The sequence below is a fragment of the Phascolarctos cinereus genome, unplaced genomic scaffold (assembly GCF_003287225.1).
Source record: "Phascolarctos cinereus isolate Bilbo 61053 unplaced genomic scaffold, phaCin_HiC Scaffold_3;HRSCAF=262, whole genome shotgun sequence".
Lineage (NCBI taxonomy): Eukaryota > Metazoa > Chordata > Mammalia > Diprotodontia > Phascolarctidae > Phascolarctos > Phascolarctos cinereus.
This window is the reverse complement of record NW_027555736.1, coordinates 106,980,197-106,994,020: the sequence shown is the minus strand read 5'-3', so window position 1 is coordinate 106,994,020 and position 13,824 is coordinate 106,980,197. Positions and strand designations below refer to the sequence as shown.

The 13,824-nt window shown below is 38.5% G+C and overlaps 1 long non-coding RNA gene across 1 annotated transcript in view; it reads left to right on the top strand.

The window, feature by feature from the left end:
• LOC144456290 (uncharacterized) overlaps positions 1-9,936 on the top strand; it is a 40,921-nt gene extending 30,985 nt beyond the window's left edge. The window contains exon 2 of the long non-coding RNA XR_013485274.1: positions 8,357-9,936. This is a non-coding gene — a long non-coding RNA (uncharacterized LOC144456290). The remainder of the gene's footprint in view (positions 1-8,356) is intronic.
• The last annotated feature ends 3,888 nt before the right edge of the window (positions 9,937-13,824 follow it).

Below are 13,824 nucleotides of genomic sequence, written 5' to 3'. Positions count from 1 at the left end.
AAATGGAATAGTGTGTAGAGCAGCAGAACCTGGAGTCAGAAGGGGATAGGAAAGAAGGGTGGAAACAAGCATTTAAGTACCTACTATGTGCCAGGTACTGTGCTAAGTGCTTTACAAGCATCTCATTTGGTCCTCAGACAACCCTGGGAGGTAGGTGCTGTTATTCCCATTTTTATAGTTGAGGAAATTGAGATAGACAGAGGTTAAATAATTTTCCAGGATCACACAACTAGTAGCAAGTGTTTGAGGCCAGATTTAACTCTAATCTTCCTGACTCCAAGCCCAGCATGCTCTCCATTATATCACCTCACTGCCCCTGGACAGGGAATGGATTTGTGATTTCACTGATATAGAAAACTCCAAGGTGAGGAAACTCTCCTTATCAGAGCAAGTGGGTACCTTTTCTTCAACTGAAGAATCTTAGGGAGTTGCCTGTATCCCTAAGCATGGAATGTCAGAATAGGAAAGGACTTTAGGGGTCCTTTGAGTTCAGGGGTTCTTAATCATTAAACCTTTGACAGGCTGGTGAAGCCCAGGGACCTCTTCTCAGGATAATTCTTAGTGAAAATAAAGATGTAATTTTTTTTTATCCAAGTTCCTGAGCCTAGAATTGGGAAATTTGTTGTTGTTTGGTCATTTCAGACTTTTTGTAACCCATTTGGGGTTTTCTTGGCAGAACTGCTGGAGTGGTTTGCCATTTCCTTCTCCAACTCACTTTACAGATGAGGAAACTGAGGCAAATAGGGCTAAGTGACTTGCCCAGGGTCAAACAGCTAGTTAGGGTCTAAGGCTGGATTTGAACTCAGAAAGATGAATCTTCCTGACTCCAGGCTCAGCACTCTATCACATTGTACCACATAGCTGCTCAGGAAAACCAGAATTCAAATCTGTCCTCAAACACTTGCAACTAGATGTGTGGCTTTGGGTACGTTATTTAACTTCTATTTTCCTCAGTTTCTTTAACTGTAATAATAGCACCTACCTTCCAGGTTGTTGTGAAGGATGACATGGCATTTGTAAAACATTTAGTACATGCCTGGCGTGTAGTAGGTGCTTAACAAATGCTTGTTCCCTCCCTCCTCCCCTCAGAATCTATCCTCAGACAAGGGGCTATAGACCCCCAGTTAAGAACCACTGATCTAGTTGAGCCCTCTTATTTCATAAAGGAAAGAGAAGGCCAGAGACGTGATGTGTCCCCTAAGTTGCATGATGACTTAGCCACAGATCCTGGAGTCCAGCCTGAGTGGCCCAAAAACTTCCTATTAGCTACAAAAATATTCAGTAGTTTCAGGTGTCTGGGCTGTGATTTAAAAGCATTTCTTTACACCTGCTCCATCTCCTGACCTTTGATAAAAAGGGCTAGAAATTCCCATAAGGTTCCACCCTATCCGCATGTGTGAAACAGACCTGGAAAAGCTGGAATAAAATTCAATTTAGTAAATATGTATTAAGTTCCTACTATGCATAAGGCCTTGTGCTCGGTGAAGAGCACTGATATAGCACCCAAAAACCTAAGGGCACTTTTCTCTTAAGAAAATGATTTCCTGTTCCAGGTTCCCCTTGGGTGACTGCAGCTCATAATAGCAAATATACAACTTTCAGGAGACAGTAGTATCTATTCATTGATTTTTTAAATTTAATTTTACTTTTTCGGGTTACATTTTAAGTTCTAAACTTTCTTCCTCCCTCCCTCCCTCCCCACCCTGCAATAGAAAAGGCCACCATTTGACACAGATATACAATACATATATATATATATATATATATATATATATATGTATATATGTAGAGAGAGATAGCTATAGATATATGTGTCTATATATCTATATCTATATATCTGTGTGTGTTTATGTAAAGGCCACTCTTGACATAGATACATACATATATACACACATATTGTCTATGTGTATGGTATGGTATGTATGTAAAGGCCACCAGTTGACACAGGTATATACACATATGTGTATGGTGTATGTGTGTGTGTATAGAGGCCACCATCTCATACACATCATATATGTAACACATGTGCAATACACTTATATGTTATATGTAACACACATATAATGTATGTAATTCTATTTATCAGTTCTTTCTCTGGAGGTGGGTAGCATATTCCTTCATACGTCCTTTGTAGATGATTTGAGTATTTATAATACTCAGAATAATTTAGTCATTTACAGTTATTCTTTAAACAATATATTTATTTTTTTGCTTTTTTAAAAATTAATTTATTTTGATTTATCACTGATCACTTCCATATGCTTTTGAGTTTAAAATTTTTCCCCCTCTCTCCTCACCACCCTTCCCAAGACAGTGCATAATCTGATATAGATTATACATATACATTCCTATTAAACATATTTTCATATTAGTGATGTTGCAAGTAAGAATTAGAACCAATAGGAGGAACCACCAGAAAGAGAAAACAAAACTTAAAAGAAGAAAAAAAAATAGCAAATAGTATGCTTCGATCTGCATTCAAACTCCATAGTTCTTTCTTTAGATGTGGATAGCATTTTCCATCATGAGGCCTTTGGAGATGTCTTAGATCCTTGTATTACTGGGAAGGGTTAAGTTTATCAATATTTGTCATTGCACAATGTGGCTGTTATTGTGTACAACGTTCCCCTGATTCTGCTCATTTCACTCAGCATCCGACCATACAAATCTTTCCAGGTTTTTCTGAAGTCTGCTTGCTCATCATTTCTTATAGCACACTAGTATTCCATTACATTCATGTACCACAGCTTGTTCAGCCATTCCCCAATTGATGGGCATCCTCTCAATTTCCAGTTCTTTGCCACCACAAAAACAAACACTAAATTTATTGATTTTTAAATACTGGGTTTCTCTCACACCCAGGCTGTAAGTACAAGGGTCCATTTCCACTACTGGTCCACGTGGGAGCATTGACCTGAAGTTTCCAACTCGTCCTGGCTTGCCCTTCCTTAGGCAACTTGTTGGCCCTCCTGTTCCAAGGGGACTAACCTTATTGATACTCAACTGAGTGCAGATACCTAGCCCATTATAGCTCAGAACTATCTACCTTAAGAAGTCTGCTAGCCTTGGCCTCAGCCTCCCCGGTAGCTGGGATTTCAGGCATGTGCTACCATCCCAGGCTGACAATGGTATTATTTAAGAGAGTACTCTTGTACTTATGCAGGGGCTTCATCCTACTCAACTTCCTGATTTTACAGGGAGGTAAATTGTGGGCTGTTGTGAGGAGTGACTGGGTAGTCTGCTGTAGATGGGGACCATCCCTTTGTGCTGCTCTGATGGTCCTTTTGTTGTGGCTGTTATTGTTATTTTTTGGAGAAATCCAGAAAGACCTGAGTAGATCACAGAATAAGAAACCGAAGATGGTCATTACCTAGGAACCAATTAACCATCCCCTGATCCTTAGTCATAGAGATGGCAGCAGCAGAGTCTCTCAGGCCAAGAGAGGGCAGTGGTTAAGCACATGGACACAACCTTATGGGCCCAAAGAAGGGAAGCCAAGTGGTCAAAGATGGAGGACCCAGCCTCCAGCACAGGAGAGCTTTTATGGACACTGGTGAGTTCATAGAGAGTTCAGAGACCCAATTTTCTAAAGAGAGAAGGTGAAGTGGTTTCGTTGTGACATTCTCTTGGGAAAAAGAGACTGGGCACATAGCCTCAGAGCTGGAGAAGCTTCAAGGGATTAAGTCAAACGTCGAGAGGCAAAAAAATAAGCATTCTGCATCTTGCTACTATTTTAAGTAATCTGAACAACATAAAAGCCCGGTGCTTAGCACAGTGTTTGGCACACAGTAGGTACTTAGTAAATGTTTATGGAATGACTGAATAGTGCAATATGCAATGGGAATGGAAGCCCACCTCTTTAGCAACTCTGTTTGTTTCTTTAGGGAAGTATCATACAGCTGGAGACCTTTATGGGTTCCTGGGGGTAAAAAAAGGGACTAGAATGTTATTGGGTTGCCTCTTCAGCAACTCCAAGTCTGTTTCCCTTCCAAGGGGAGTCCACAGGGTGGTGCTGTAGGCATGGAAGATTGTGTAGGTCCCTGTGGGATGGTGCTCACAAGAGAGGAAGGAGAATTGTATCAATCGTATCTGGGTTAATTGTGAATCCTTGCTCATTTCTGCAACCTCTTTATTTTACAGAAAAAGAAATGGAGATCCAGAGAGGTAATGTGCCCAAGGCCATATAGGTGAAAAGTAGTAGAACCAGGATTTGAACCCAGGCCCTCTGATTCCAAAGCCATTGCTCTTTTCACTATCTCATAGATAATCAATAAAATCCTTTCCAGCTCTAAATCCTATGGTTCTAAGACTCTCTGGTTTCATCTTTGAGTCTCTGGTATCTAGGACGATGTCTTGCACATAACACTATAGATACACTTAATGAATATTTGTTGGATTAAATTATTTCACTTTTTCAAGGATATATGATTTCAATGGGTTCCTCCTCCATTGATGCAAATTTCCCTTAATTGCTAGTGTCTCCTTCTCACAACCATCTTAAATTTAATTTGCATTTTTCTGCATATACTTATATATGTACACGTTTTCTCCCTGGATAGAACATAAGCTCCTTGAGAGCAGGGAATATTTCTTTTTTGTGTGTCTCTTGAGCCTAACACTTTATCTGGCACATAATAGATGTTTAATAAGCATTTGTTGATTGATTATAACCCTTCCACATCCTAGAAGATAGTCTTTATTAGTTTCTGTGACATAAAACATCCTTTACCTGCTGGGTAACCTTTTGGTGATTTTATTAAATTGAATAATCCACACCCGCTTTCAATCTTTTAGTTTTATTTTAACACTGGTTGCTACCTTTCACCATTCTCAGTAGCTGCACTATTGATAGTGGGTTATGTGGGGTGTTCAAGGAGCCTAATCAAATGCAAGGATGAGCTCCAAGGTTCTGCTCAGAAAGCTGAAGGAAGCTGATTTTTGAATGTGCATTTAAAAGCAACAAGATGACCTAGAATTTGGTCCCATTCAGATGTACTCTCTCCACGCTGGCTGTGCAGCCACCCATGCCACCCTGGGCAACCTCCTTACCCTTGCGGAGACTATTGCTCAGAATTGTGCCAATCAGATATGTCTGCCAGGGCACTGTCATCATTCACCATGCTGAAAATGCTGCAGTCATCCTGTGGCCATCGGCACTGGGACCCGGAGCACATTCAGTCTCTGGCTCCAGGCACCAGAAGAGCATGCCTGCTTCCACCTTGCCCAGGCATTCACTCTCTCCACATTTCCATACCCCCAGGGAGCTTCACCCAAAGGCTTGAAATACACCCTCAAATTGTCTAGGGAGTTGCACCTGAGCACACCTCCTGACAACACACTGACTCACAATCTCTACACTTGTGTTAACTATTTATTGCTCACAATACATATAGAATGGTTTCCAATCTGACCATTCCACCATTTACCAGTATCAGAAAAACATCCTAATGTTCTCTCATAACGAGGAGGTTAGACAATGGGTAACCATACCATCTGCCTTTCAATTTGGATGTCCTCAGAATTGAATGCAAACAACCATCATTTCACGGACCGTTTCATGAGATACTTTCAGTGCTCAGGATGAGAATAAGCAAACATGAAGATAATTGCAAATAGTGTACCTTCTGTGGTAAAAGTAGAGAAAAGATTTAAATTTTTATTCTAGATTTCATGAACACAAAATAGAACATTTTCAAATAGACATTAAACAGAAAAGGAAGATTTTATGTGAAACTTTAGTTTTCTAATATATGCAATTTGCTTTTAAAAAATATGTAATAAATTCAACACAGTACTTTTGAAGCTGTTGTGCTTGTCTGTTTCCTACTGAACTTTGGTCTGTTCCATTCTGTGCATTTTATTATTTAGAATTTTTATTGCTATCTTTTGTTTTTATATTACCTAAATTTCCCTCCCCCTGTATCTTCTTTCTGTACATTAAAAATTTCTTTGGGGAAGCTAAGTAGAGCAGTAGATAGAGTGCGGTCCAGGAGGCAAGAGAACCTGAGTTCAAATTTGGCTTCAGATGCTTACTAGCTGGGTGACCCCACACAAGGAACTTAACCCCAATTGCCTTCATAAGACAAAAACAAAACCAAAAAAATGCTTCAAGAATCTTCTTCTTCTTCTTCTTCTTCTTCTTCTTCTTCTTCTTCTTCTTCTTCTTCTTCTTCTTCTTCTTCTTCTTCTTCTTCTCCTCCTCCTCCTCTCTCCTCCTTCTCCTTCTTCCTCTCCTTCCTCTCCTTCCTCTCCTTCCTTTCTTTCTTCTCCTTCTCCTTCTTCTGCTTCTCCTCCTTCTTCTTCATCTTCTTTTCCTCCTTGTCTTCCTCTCATTCCTATCATGGATTCCTCTCACACGCCCTAAATTCCTCCCTAAAAAAAAGCAAAACGCTGTTCTTGCAAGCAATAAGCATAGTCAAGCAAAACAAATCCACATCCTTGCCATGTCTAAAAATGTCTATCTCATTCTGCATCTTGAGCCCATTCAGTTTTTGTTAGGAGGTAGGTACATGCTTATCATCAGTCGTGGTTGATCATTGCATTGATTAGAATAGTAGAGACATTCTGTGAAGAATACGGCGAGATCTTTTTTTTTTTTTTGGTTAGGCATTGGGATTAAGTGATACAGACCTAGCAGTGGCATTGCTGGATCAAAGGGTATGCACAGTTTTATAGCTCTTTGGGCATAGTTCCAAACTGCTCTCCAAAATGGTTCACAACTCTATCAACAGTGGATTAGTGTCCCAGTTTTCCCACAGCCTCTCCAACATCCAACATTTTCCCTTTTTGTCATATTAGTCAATCTAATAGGTGTGAGGTGGTACCTCAGAGTTGTTTTAATTTGCATTTCTCTAATCAATAGTGATTTAGAGCATTTTTTCATATGACTATAGATAGCTTTGATTTCTTTGCCTGAAAACTACTTGTTCATTTCCTTTGACCATTTATCAGTTGGGGAATGACTTGTATTTTTATAAATTTGATTCAGTTCTCTATATATTTGAGAAATGAGGCCTTTATCAGACCTCACACAAATTTCTCTCAGTTTTGCTTTCCTTATAATTTTGGTTACATTGGTTTTGTTTGTGAAAAAACTTTTTAATTTTATATAATCAAAATTATTTTTCACATTTTGTAATGCTTTCCATATCTTCTGGTCCTAAGGTCTTCCCTTATCCATATCTGATAGATATTCCCATATCCATATCCATATCCATATCCATATCCATATCCATATCCATATCATTCCATATTCCTTATTCCATATCCATATCTGACAGATAAACTATTCCATGATGTCTTAATTTGCTTATGGCATTACTTTTTATGTGTAAATCATGTACCCATTTTGACCTTGTCTTGGTATACAGTTGTGAGATATTGGTCTGTATTTAGTTTCCGCCATACTGTTTTCTAGTTTTCCCAGCAGTATTTGCCAAATAATGAGTTTTCATTCCAAAAGTTTGGATCTTTAGGTTTATCATATACTAGATTACTATGGTCATTTACTATAATGTAATTGTACCTAATCTGTTCCATTGATCCACCATTCTATTTTTTAATCAATGCCAGATTGTTTTGATAATTACCACTTTATGATACAGTTTGAGATCTGGTATGGCTAGACCACCTTCTTTTGCATTTTTTTCATTGATTTACTTGATGTTCTTGATGAATTTTGTTATTATTTTTTTCTAGCTCTGTAAGATCTTTTTTTTTTTTTTGCTTTTTTGGTGAGGCAAAGGGGGTTAAGTGACTTGCCCGGGGTCTTACAGCTAGGAAATGTTAAGTGTCCGAGGTCGGATTTGAACTCAGGTCCTCATGACTCCAAGGCCAGAGCTCTATCCACTGCATCACCTAGCTGCCCCTGTAAAATAATTTTTTGATAGTTTGATTGGTATGGCACTGAATAAATGGATTAATTTAGGTAAAATTGTCATTGTTACAGTACTGACTCTGCCTATCTATAAGCAATTAAAAATTTTTCCAATTATTTAGATCTGACTTTATTTGTGTGAGAAGTGTTTTATAGTTGTGTTCACGTAGTTCCTGGGTTTGTCTTCGGCAGGTAGACTCCCAAGTATTTTTATATTATCTTTAGTTATGTAAAATGGAATTTCTCTATCTCTTGCTGCTGGACCTTGTTGGTAATATAATAGAAATGCTGATGATTCATGTGGGTTTATTTTGTATCTTGCAACTTTGCCAAAATTGTTAATAATTTCAAGTAGTTTTTTGGTTGATCCTCTAGGATTTTCTAAATGTAACATCATATCATCTGCAAAGACTGATGGTTTTGTTTCCTCATTGCCTATCCTAATTCCTTTAATTTCTTTTTCTCTTCTTATTGCTATAGCTAACATTTCCAGTACAATATTAAATAAGAGGTGATAATGGACAGCCTTGCTTCACCATTGATTGTATTGGGAAGGAGTCTAGCTTATCACCATTACAGATAATGTTTGCTGATGGTTTTAGATAAATATTACTTATCATTTTAAGGTAAGCTCCATTTATTCTAATGTTTTATAGTGTTTTTAATAGGAGTGGGTGCTATATTTTGTCAAAGGCTTTTTCTGCATCTATTGAGATAATCATATGATGTCTGTTGGTTTTGTTATTGATATGGTCAATTATGCTGATAGTTTTCCTAATATTGAACCAGCCCTGCATTCCTGATATAATTTCCACCTGGTTTTAGCTTATGATCCTTGTGATACATTGCTGTAATCTCTTTGCCAGTACATTATTTAAAATGTTTGCATCAATATTCATTAGGGAAATTGTTCTATAATTTTCTTTCTCTATTTTGTCTCTTCTTGGTTTAGGTATCAGCACCATATTTGTGTCATAAAAGGAATTTGATAGGACTCCACCTATTTTCACAAATGGTTTATATAGTATTGGGGTTAATTGCTCTTTAAATGTTCACTTGTGAATCCATCTGGTCCTGGGGATTTTTTCTTAGGAAGTACATTGATGGCTTGTTCAATTTCTTTTTCTAAGATTCCCCCATCTTCATTGCTCCCCAAATAACCACATAACCAATGCTAGGGTGCTAAAATAATTTTGATGCATCAAGGAAGATCAATTAAAACATAAAAGGAGAGAGTGAACAAAACACTGAATGGGTGTCAGACCTGGTCAGCACAGTGAAAGTATGATAGTCAGGGATTTGACTAACTGCAGGCAACAGGAAGAGCTTCTTGCCTGAGATAATGGAGAAAGGGTAGTTCATTGGTATCTTCCCCTTGGTGTGTATGTATAGAGGTCTGGGGTGTGGGGCAAAGATTAGTTTATGTGGAAGGTTGTCTCACCCAACTGTGTGCAATCCATACTACCACATCTACAATCCAGTAGCATCTCTAATCATCAATTCTGACAGTTCTGGATGCAAATGCTTCGGGAAGAAACAAATCATTCCACATGTTCCTCCTCTCCAAGCAGAGAACACATATCCCTCTTGAACTCGGGATTTTTTCTTCCTTTTCACAGAATTTTCTGAATACCAATCTCAGTCATATACCACATTTATAGCTTCTAGAATTTTCCTTAAACATCTGTTGCTGTACATCCTGGGACTGCTATATCTTGAAAGGTGGGCTACATATGTATGTATTGTTTCTTTCCCCCAGTAGTCTGTAAGCTCCCGAGGGCAGGGACCATTTTGATTTTTCCCCTTGTGCTGACAGTTCTTGTTACTTATTAAGTACTAATAACTAAGTACAACCCAGCACTTGCTATAGTATGTAATACATATATGTATATACACATAGATAGTATATATATGTCTGCCACGTATTAGGTGTTTGTTTAATAAATGCTTCGTCACATGTTCATAATGGTTTTGTTTCTCCTTTTCAATTAAGGTAGGAGGAAGAAGAGGAAGAGAAATGCAGCCCTGAAAATAAAATAAGGTTGAATTTTTAAAAATGATTGTTAAATTGAATTGTTGAATCCCAAAGCAAACTCATCTTTCTCTTAGACCTGTTTACTTACTTCTATCTCCACTCCTCTATTGTTCCAGTTCAAACTAATAAGCATTTATTAAATGCATCCTATTTGCAAGGCTCAATGTAAGGCATAGGAGATACAAAGAGAAAGTGAAACACCATGATTAATATGGAAATGTTTTACATGATTGCACATATATAACATATCAAATTGTTTGCCATCTTAGGGAAAGGGAGGGAAAGGAAGGAGAAAATCTGGAACTCAAAATTTTATAAAAAATGAATGTTAAAACTTGTCTTTACATGTAATTGAAAAATTAAAATACTATTTTTAAAAAAGAGAAAGTGAAAAAGTTACCTGGCCCTCAAAATACTTCCACTCTATTATTGTCAGTGGTACCACCATTCTTGGCTTGAAATCCTGTAACATCCAATCCCTCTTCAAGTATTATAAATCCTACTGCTAAAATATCTTTTAATCAAATGAACAGAACATATGTAAAGTTCTTTGCAAACCTTAAAGCACCATGCTTACTGATCTATCTCATTCTCTTTATTTCTACCTGTTGTCACCATCCCAGTTCAGTGTGACAGAAAGAGTGGAGAGGAAAGAGAAGGGGAGGGAGAGAAAAGGGAGAAGTAGAAAGGGAAAAGGTGGGAGAGAAGGAAGAAGAGGGGTGGAGAGGGAAAGAGAGAATGAAGGAAAAGGAGAGTGAGGAGAGTTTGAGAGACAAGACAATGAGGGAGTGGGAAAAGAGTTAGTCCTAGGGAGATGCAATATGTGAGTATTCCCTCTGCCAATAGAGAGCAAGACATCACTAGGAGGGAGTTTAGGGAAAGGGAAGAAAAAAAAGGAAAAAACAATTTCCACAGTAACTTTATTATATATTTAAAAGGAATAGCAAGTTATACATAATGATTTGCAGTTTCATGTACAATCATCTTTTTTTTAACTCTACCATATTAAGGAAATGTTTTATTTCATAAATTAAAAATAAAAAATATAAAATTTGAAAAAAATTTTTTTTAATGATTCCTTAGTGTGTTGATAGCTCCCTCTTCTGACGATGTGAAGCATATGCAATAGAGCAGGCTTTCACAAAAGGCTACTTGCACCTCTGCCTCAAGGACATGTATACACACACACACACTCACACATCCGAGCTCACATGCAGCATCCTTAGATTCTGAACATGCCCTGCTGTATCCATCACCAGCTGTGGGTTGCTACAGTAACAGGTGCTGCAGCACCACCTGTGGCTATAAATAGATTCTCTTGGAAGACATCACCACTGTGACTTCATTCCTGCCTCCCCCAGGCTCTGGCAAGGCACCTCCCAGTTCTCAGGGGGGTTGGGAAGGGACTGCTATAGCTAGCAAGATACAATGGAAAAGAACACTGGGTTAGAGTCCCAGCATTTCTGCTTATTCTGCGACAGTCATCGAGTTGTTTCAAAGGTATCCCCAACTTGTCTCAATGTCCTCTCCGGGTCTCAGTTTCCCTGTTTGTGAAATGAGGATAACTAATCCTTGTCCCACCTACTACTTCTTTTCTTTCTTTTTTTGGAGGCAATTGGGGTTGAGTAACTTGCCCAAGGTCACATGATTAGTAAGGTCCTCCTAATTCCAGAGCAAGCACTACGTAACTGCCCCTACCCTACCTACTTCTAAAGGTGTTATTGAGGATCTAGTGCAATTCATGATATAATGACATGAACAATGACTCTGGAGTCATAGAACTTGGATTTAAAATTTCAGGTTTGCTGTTATCTATTTTGAAGCCCATATATAAAAATTGATTTTTTTGGACATATGTATAGCAGATGGATGGAGCAGTGGATAGAACACCAGGTCTGGAATCAGTAAGATCCGAATTTAAATTCAGCCCTCCTTACTAGCTGTTTCTCTTGAGGGGGAGGAAACAAAATGGTGGAGAAAAGGTAGAGACTTGCCTGAGTTCTCCCCCAAAAGCCCCTCCAAACACCTTTAAATAATGCCATAAAATAATTCCTGGAGCAGCAGAACCCACAAAAGGTCGAGATGAAATAATTTTCCAGCCAAAGACAAGTGATAAGGTCAGCAGGAAAGGTATGTCACACCTGGGTGAAAGTGGAGTACAGTCCAGTGCAGGCTGTGCCAGCACAGACTCAGCCCCAGCAAACCAGGAGCAGGCCTTAGAAGCCACTGAATCAGCAGCTGCTGCTTCCAGAGCTCTTAGTCCACAGAAGGTAAGGGGGTCAAACAAACTGATCAGAAGGAGATTACAGGGGTCTTTTTGCTAGCACTGAGGCAGGATTCTGCTGCTTTGTCTGTATTTGGATCCAGGTCACAGTCTTGGGTGGCATTCCTAGGGCAAGGACAAGCACTAGCACACTAGAGCTTGCAGCCACAGTGGAGCAGGAACCTTCCTCACAGTTCCAGGGCAGAAAAGAATGTTTGTGGTCACTCACAGACCAGAGCACAGACCAGGAGAATAGTAAACACCTCTCCTTAGATCATACGACCTTAAAAGAACTGAAAACTTACAGGTCCCTAGAAGTATCTCTGAAAATAGTTGCATAAAACCTCTGAAGCTTAGGACAGTGCACCTTCCACCTGGAAGCAGAACCCCACTTTAACAAAGAGTTAAAAGTCAAGAAATAGATTGGGAAAATGAGCAAACAGAAAAAAATTCTGACCATAGAAAGTTACTATGGTGACAAGGAAGGCCTAAACACACTTAGAAGATAGCAAAGTCAAAATTCCAGCATCCAAAGCCTCCAAGAAAAATATGAATTGATCTCAGGCCACAGAAGAGCTTGAAAAGGATTTTGAATATCAAGTAAGAGAGGTAGAGGAAAAATTGGGAAGAGAAATAAGGGTGATGCAAGAAAATCATGCAAAAAGTGTCAACAGCTTGGTATAGGAGACACAAAAAAATACTGAAGAAAATAACACCTAAAAAAACCCAGAATAGGCCAAATGAGAAGTGGTACAAAAAGCCAATGAGGAAAAGAATGCCCTGAAAAGCAAAACTGGCCAAATTGAAAAAGAGGCACAAAAATTCACTGAAGAAAAAAAAAACTCCTTAAAAAGTAGAATTGGCCACATGGCAGAGGAAGTACAAAAGTTGACTGAAGAAAATAACTCCTTAAAAATTAGAATTGAGAAAATGGAAGCTAATGGCTTTATGCAAAATCAAAAAATGATAAAACAAAACCAAAGGAATTTAAAAAATAGAAGACAATGTGAAATATCTCATTGGAAAAATAACTGACCTGGAAAATAGATCCAGGAGAGGTAATTTAAAAATTATTAGATTACCTAAAAGCCATGATCGAAAAAAGAGCCTAGACATCATCTTTCAAGAAATTATCACAGAAAACTGCCCAGATATTCTAGTACTAGAAGGTAAAATAGAAATTGAAAGAATCTACTGATCCCCTCGTGAAAGAGATCTCAAAATGCAAACTCCCAGGAATATTACAGCCAAATTCTATAGCTCCCAGCTCAAGCAGAAAATATTGCAGGCAGCCAGAAAGATACAATTTAAGTATCATGGAGCCACAGTCATGATAACACAAGAATTAGAGGCTTTTACATTAAAGGTTCAGGGTTTGGGATATGATATTCCAGAGGTCAAAGGAGCTAGGATTACCAAGAATCACCTACCCAGCAAAACTGAGTGTAATTCTTCAGGGTTAAAAATGTCTATTCAGTGAAATAGAGGACTTTCAAGCATTCTTGATGAAAAGACCAGAGCTGATAAGGAATGATGAGCAGGCAGACTTCAGAAAAACCTGGAAAGACTTTTATGAACTGATGCTGAGTGAAGTGACCAGAACCAGGAGAACATTTTACACTGTAACAGTCACATTATGCGATGACCAGC